At 40.0% G+C, this 7,506-nt stretch overlaps 1 protein-coding gene across 1 annotated transcript in view; it reads left to right on the forward strand.

The window, feature by feature from the left end:
- Nucleotides 1-7,506, forward strand: part of LOC109886482 (receptor-type tyrosine-protein phosphatase delta) — a 126,532-nt gene that overhangs the window by 30,912 nt on the left and 88,114 nt on the right. The window lies entirely within an intron of this gene.

Below are 7,506 nucleotides of genomic sequence, written 5' to 3' on the forward strand. Positions count from 1 at the left end.
GGCCGCTGATAACATAGAATCAACATGTTATCTGTGTCTCTCTCTATGGCCGCTGATAACATAGAATCAACATGTTTATCTGTGTCTCTCTCTATGGCCGCTGATAACATAGAATCAACATGTTTATCTGTGATAAACTAGTGTATTATTATAGGGTAGGGCCTCATCCTCAGCATTATAATCTGTGATCTAGTGTATTATTATAGGGTAGGGCCTCATCCTCAGCATTATAATCTGTGATCTAGTGTATTATTATAGGGTAGGGCCTCATCCTCAGCATTATAATCTGTGATCTAGTGTATTATTATAGGGTAGGGCCTCATCCTCAGCATTATAATCTGTGATCTAGTGTATTATTATAGGGTAGGGCCTCATCCTCAGCATTATAATCTGTGATCTAGTGTATTATTATAGGGTAGGGCCTCATCCTCAGCATTATAATCTGTGATCTAGTGTATTATTATAGGGTAGGGCCTCATCCTCAGCATTATAATCTGTGATCTAGTGTATTATTCTAGGGTAGGCTAGGCCTCATCCTCAGCATTATAATCTGTGATCTAGTGTATTATTATAGGGTAGGCTAGGGCCTCATCCTCAGCATTATAATCTGTGATCTAGTGTATTATTATAGGGTAGGGCCTCATCCTCAGCATTATAATCTGTGATCTAGTGTATTATTATAGGGTAGGGCCTCATCCTCAGCATTATAATCTGTGATCTAGTGTATTATTATAGGGTAGGGCCTCATCCTCAGCATTATAATCTGTGATCTAGTGTATTATTATAGGGTAGGGCCTCATCCTCAGCATTATAATCTGTGATCTAGTGTATTATTATAGGGTAGGGCCTCATCCTCAGCATTATAATCTGTGATCTAGTGTATTATTATAGGGTAGGGCCTCATCCTCAGCATTATAATCTGTGATCTAGTGTATTGTTCTAGGGTAGGGCCTCATCCTCAGCATTATAATCTGTGATCTAGTGTATTATTATAGGGTAGGGCCTCATCCTCAGCATTATAATCTGTGATCTAGTGTATTATTATAGGGTAGGGCCTCATCCTCAGCATTATAATCTGTGATCTAGTGTATTATTATAGGGTAGGGCCTCATCCTCAGCATTATAATCTGTGATCTAGTGTATTATTATAGGCTAGGGCCTCATCCTCAGCATTATAATCTGTGATCTAGTGTATTATTATAGGCTAGGGCCTCATCCTCAGCATTATAATCTGTGATCTAGTGTATTATTATAGGGTAGGGCCTCATCCTCAGCATTATAATCTGTGATCTAGTGTATTATTATAGGGTAGGGCCTCATCCTCAGCATTATAATCTGTGATCTAGTGTATTATTATAGGGTAGGGCCTCATCCTCAGCATTATAATCTGTGATCTAGTGTATTATTATAGCGTAGGGCCTCATCCTCAGCATTATAATCTGTGATCTAGTGTATTATTATAGGGTAGGGCCTCATCCTCAGCATTATAATCTGTGATCTAGTGTATTATTATAGGGTAGGGCCTCATCCTCAGCATTATAATCTGTGATCTAGTGTATTATTATAGGGTAGGGCCTCATCCTCAGCATTATAATCTGTGATCTAGTGTATTATTATAGGCTAGGGCCTCATCCTCAGCATTATAATCTGTGATCTAGTGTATTATTATAGGGTAGGGCCTCATCCTCAGCATTATAATCTGTGATCTAGTGTATTATTATAGGGTAGGGCCTCATCCTCAGCATTATAATCTGTGATCTAGTGTATTATTATAGGGTAGGGCCTCATCCTCAGCATTATAATCTGTGATCTAGTGTATTATTATAGGGTAGGGCCTCATCCTCAGCATTATAATCTGTGATCTAGTGTATTATTATAGGCTAGGGCCTCATCCTCAGCATTATAATCTGTGATCTAGTGTATTATTATAGGGTAGGGCCTCATCCTCAGCATTATAATCTGTGATCTAGTGTATTATTATAGGGTAGGGCCTCATCCTCAGCATTATAATCTGTGATCTAGTGTATTATTATAGGGTAGGGCCTCATCCTCAGCATTATAATCTGTGATCTAGTGTATTATTATAGGGTAGGGCCTCATCCTCAGCATTATAATCTGTGATCTAGTGTATTATTCTAGGGTAGGGCCTCATCCTCAGCATTATAATCTGTGATCTAGTGTATTATTATAGGGTAGGGCCTCATCCTCAGCATTATAATCTGTGATCTAGTGTATTATTATAGGGTAGGGCCTCATCCTCAGCATTATAATCTGTGATCTAGTGTATTATTCTAGGGTAGGGCCTCATCCTCAGCATTATAATCTGTGATCTAGTGTATTATTATAGGGTAGGGCCTCATCCTCAGCATTATAATCTGTGAACTAGTGTATTATTATAGGGTAGGGCCTCATCCTCAGCATTATAATCTGTGATCTAGTGTATTATTATAGGGTAGGGCCTCATCCTCAGCATTATAATCTGTGATCTAGTGTATTATTATAGGGTAGGGCCTCATCCTCAGCATTATAATCTGTGATCTAGTGTATTATTCTAGGGTAGGGCCTCATCCTCAGCATTATAATCTGTGATCTAGTGTATTATTATAGGGTAGGCTAGGGCCTCATCCTCAGCATTATAATCTGTGATTTAGTATATTATTATAGGGTAGGCTAGGGCCTCATCCTCAGCCTTATAATCTGTGATTTAGGGCATTATTATAGGGTAGGCTAGGGCCTCATCCTCAGCATTATAATCTGTGATCTAGTGTATTATTATAGGGTAGGGCCTCATCCTCAGCATTATAATCTGTGATTTAGGGCATTATTATAGGGTAGGCTAGGGCCTCATCCTCAGCATTATAATCTGTGATTTAGTGTATTATTCTAGGCTTGGGCCTCATCCTCAGCATTATAATCTGTGATCTAGTGTATTATTATAGGTTTGGGCCTCATCCTCAGCATTATAATCTGTGATCTAGTGTATTATTATAGGGTAGGGCCTCATCCTCAGCATTATAATCTGTGATCTAGTGTATTATTATAGGGTAGGGCCTCATCCTCAGCATTATAATCTGTGATTTAGTGTATTATTCTAGGCTTGGGCCTCATCCTCAGCATTATAATCTGTGATCTAGTGTATTATTATAGGGTAGGGCCTCATCCTCAGCATTATAATCTGTGATCTAGTGTATTATTATAGGGTAGGGCCTCATCCTCAGCATTATAATCTGTGATCTAGTGTATTATTATAGGGGTAGGGCCTCATCCTCAGCATTATAATCTGTGATCTAGTGTATTATTATAGGGTAGGGTAGGGCCTCATCCTCAGCATTATAATCTGTGATCTAGTGTATTATTCTAGGGTAGGGCCTCATCCTCAGCATTATAATCTGTGATCTAGTGTATTATTATAGGGTAGGGCCTCATCCTCAGCATTATAATCTGTGATCTAGTGTATTATTATAGGGTAGGCCTCATCCTCAGCATTATAATCTGTGAACTAGTGTATTATTATAGCTAGGGCCTCATCCTCAGCATTAATAATCTGTGATCTAGGTATTATTATAGGGTAGGTGGCCTCATCCTCAGCATTATAATCTGTGATCTAGTGTATTATTATAGGGTTAGGGCCTCATCCTCAGCATTATAATCTGTGATCTAGTGTATTATTATAGGGTAGGGCCTCATCCTCACATTATAATCTGTGATCTAGTGTATTTATAGGTTTTGGGCCCCTCCCTCAGCATTATAATCTTGATCTAGTGTATTATTATAGGGTAGGGGCCTCATCCTCAGCATTATAATCTGTGATCTAGTGTATTATTATAGGGTAGGGGGGCCTCATCCTCAGCATTATAATCTGTGATCTAGTGTATTATTCTAGGGTAGGGCCTCATCCTCAGCATTATAATCTGTGATCTAGTGTATTATTATAGGGTAGGGCCTCATCCTCAGCATTATAATCTGTGATCTAGTGTATTATTATAGGTAGGGCCTCATCCCTCAGCAGTATAATCTGTGATCTAGTGTATTATTATAGGGTAGGGCCTCATCCTCAGCATTATAATCTGTGAATCTAGTGTATTATTATAGGGTAGGGCCCTACCTCAGCATTATATCTGTGATCTAGTGTATTATTATAGGCTAGGGCCTCATCCTCAGCATTATAATCTGTGATCTAGTGTATTTTATAGGGTAGGGCCTCATCCTCAGCATTATAATCTGTGATCTAGTGTATATTATAGGCTAGGGCCTCATCCTCAGCATTATAATCGTGATCTAGTGTATTATTATAGGGTAGGGCCTCATCCTCAGCATTATAATCATGTGATCTACTGTATATTATAGGGTAGGGCCTCATCCTCAGCATTATAATCTGTGATCTAGTGTATTATTATAGGGTAGGGCCTCATCCTCAGCATTATAATCTGTGATCTAGTGTATTATTATAGGGTAGGGCTCATCCTCAGCATTATAATCTGTGATCTAGTGTATTATTATAGGGTAGGGCCTCATCCTCAGCATTATAATCTGTGATCTAGTGTATTATTATAGGGTAGGGCCTCATCCTCAGCATTATAATCTGTGATCTAGTGTATTATTATAGGGTAGGGCCTCATCCTCAGCATTATAATCTGTGATCTAGTGTATTATTATAGGGTAGGGCCTCATCTCAGCATTATATCTGTGATCTAGTGTATTATTATAGGGTAAGGGCCTCAATCTCAGCCATTATAATCTGTTGATCTCCGTGTATTAATTATAGGGTAAGGGCCTCCATCCTCAGCATTATAATCATGTGATCTAGTGGTCTTATGCTAGGGTAGGGGCCTCAATCCCTCAAGCATTATAATCTGTTTGTATTCTAGTAGGGCCTCCCCTCCATTTATAATTAGTGTATTAGGTAGGGCCTCATCCTCCAGCATTATAATCTGTGATCTAGTTGTATTATTATAGGGTAGGGCCCATCCTCAATTATAATCTGTGGATCTAAGTGTAATTATTATAGGGTAGGGGCCTCAATCCTCAGCCCTTATATCTGTGATTAGTGTATTATTATAGGGGTTCGGGCCTCATCCTCAGCATTATAATCTGTGATCTAGTGTATTATTATAGGGTAGGCTAGGGCCTCATCCTCAGCATTATAATCTGTGATCTAGTGTATTATTCTAGGGTAGGGCCTCATCCTCAGCATTATAATCTGTGATCTAGTGTATTATTATAGGGTAGGGCCTCATCCTCAGCATTATAATCTGTGATCTAGTGTATTATTATAGGGTAGGGCCTCATCCTCAGCATTATAATCTGTGATCTAGTGTATTATTCTAGGGTAGGGCCTCATCCTCAGCATTATAATCTGTGATCTAGTGTATTATTATAGGGTAGGGCCTCATCCTCAGCATTATAATCTGTGATCTAGTGTATTATTATAGGGTAGGCTAGGGCCTCATCCTCAGCATTATAATCTGTGATTTAGTATATTATTATAGGGTAGGCTAGGGCCTCATTCTCAGCATTATAATCTGTGATTTAGGGCATTATTATAGGGTAGGCTAGGGCCCTCATCCTCAGTCTTATAATCTGTGATTTAGGGCATTATTATAGGGTAGGGCCTCATCCTCAGCATTATAATCTGTGATTTAGTATATTATTATAGGGTAGGCTAGGGCCTCATCCTCAGCATTATAATCTGTGATTTAGGGCATTATTATAGGGTAGGCTAGGGCCTCATCCTCAGCATTATAATCTGTGATTTAGGGCATTATTATAGGGTAGGCTAGGGCCTCATCCTCAGCATTATAATCTGTGATTTAGTGTATTATTCTAGGCTTGGGCCTCATCCTCAGCATTATAATCTGTGATCTAGTGTATTATTCTAGGGTAGGGCCTCATCCTCAGCATTATAATCTGTGATCTAGTGTATTATTATAGGGTAAACTAGGGCCTCATCCTCAGCATTATAATCTGTGATCTAGTGTATTATTATAGGGTAGGCTAGGGCCTCATCCTCAGCATTATAATCTGTGATTTAGGGCATTATTATAGGGTAGGCTAGGGCCTCATCCTCAGCATTATAATCTGTGATTTAGGGCATTATTATAGGGTAGGCTAGGGCCTCATCCTCAGCATTATAATCTGTGATTTAGTATATTATTATATGGTAGGCTAGGGCCTCATCCTCAGCATTATAATCTGTGATTTAGGGCATTATTATAGGGTAGGCTAGGGCCTCATCCTCACCATTATAATCTGTGATTTAGGGCATTATTATAGGGTAGGCTAGGGCCTCATCCTCAGCATTATAATCTGTGATTTAGGGCATTATTATAGGGTAGGCTAGGGCCTCATCCTCAGCATTATAATCTGCCTCAATATTTTCAGCCATAGCCTATGGGTGATAATATCTCTCTTGGAGCTGATCTGTCGTCAGTACTGTGGTATAATTATAGTTAAAAAGGTCAGATCTGAATGGAGAAAGCTGACCCGAGATCAGCGCTGCCTTTCCATGAATAACGATCGACACGTGGGCCAACAAAGGCACTTCGTGAAAGTTCTCCCTCGGTAGTGTTTTGGGAAACGCGCACAAGTTCTTCGGCCGTTGTAGGAACGGTGCATCGTTAAAACACTCCTACACGTCAGTTCCGTTGCTACCGGGATGCCGGGCCCAGGAAAGACTCCAGGCCCAGGAAAGACTCCAGGCCCCATGTGAGGCTGTTGCCTTGAAAAGATCTGCTGGACAAGATGTCTTCAGCATCAACACTATTCTTCATCACCACTACTCTTCATCAACACTACTCTTCATCACCACTACTCTTCATCAACACTCCTCTTCATCACCACTACTCTTCATCACCACTCCTCTTCATCAACGCTCCTCTTCATCAACGCTCCTCTTCATCAACACTCCTCTTCATCAACGCTACTCTTCATCAACGCTACTCTTCATCAACACTAGTCTTCATCAACACTCCTCTTCATCAACGCTACTCTTCATCAACGCTACTCTTCATCAACACTAGTCTTCATCAACACTCCTCTTCATCAACGCTACTCTTCATCAACAGAACACTACTCTTCATCACCACTACTCTTCATCACCACTACTCTTCATCACCACTACTCTTCATCACCACTACTCTTCATGAACAGAACACTACTCTTCATCAACAGAACACTACTCTTCATCAACAAACCATTACTCTTCATCAACAGACCACTACTCTTCATCAACAGACCACTACTCTTCATCAACAGAACACTACTCTTCATCAACAGAACACTACTCTTCATCAACAGAACTCTGCTCTTATATGGCTCTGAGAACCCCACATCTAACACTAACCTTCTCTAACTGGCTCTGGGTTGAAGTTGCCCTTAGGTACAGATCTAGGAACAGATCTAGGTACAGATCCTAACCTGAAGCATTAGGCGAAACAATGAAAAACTGACTTAAGATCAGTGTCTATGGACAACTTCGGGGAAACTACTTTGTTATTCTGATAGTCT

The sequence above is a fragment of the Oncorhynchus kisutch genome, unplaced genomic scaffold (genome assembly GCF_002021735.2).
Source record: "Oncorhynchus kisutch isolate 150728-3 unplaced genomic scaffold, Okis_V2 Okis07a-Okis12b_hom, whole genome shotgun sequence".
In the NCBI taxonomy this organism is placed as follows: Eukaryota; Metazoa; Chordata; class Actinopteri; order Salmoniformes; family Salmonidae; genus Oncorhynchus; species Oncorhynchus kisutch.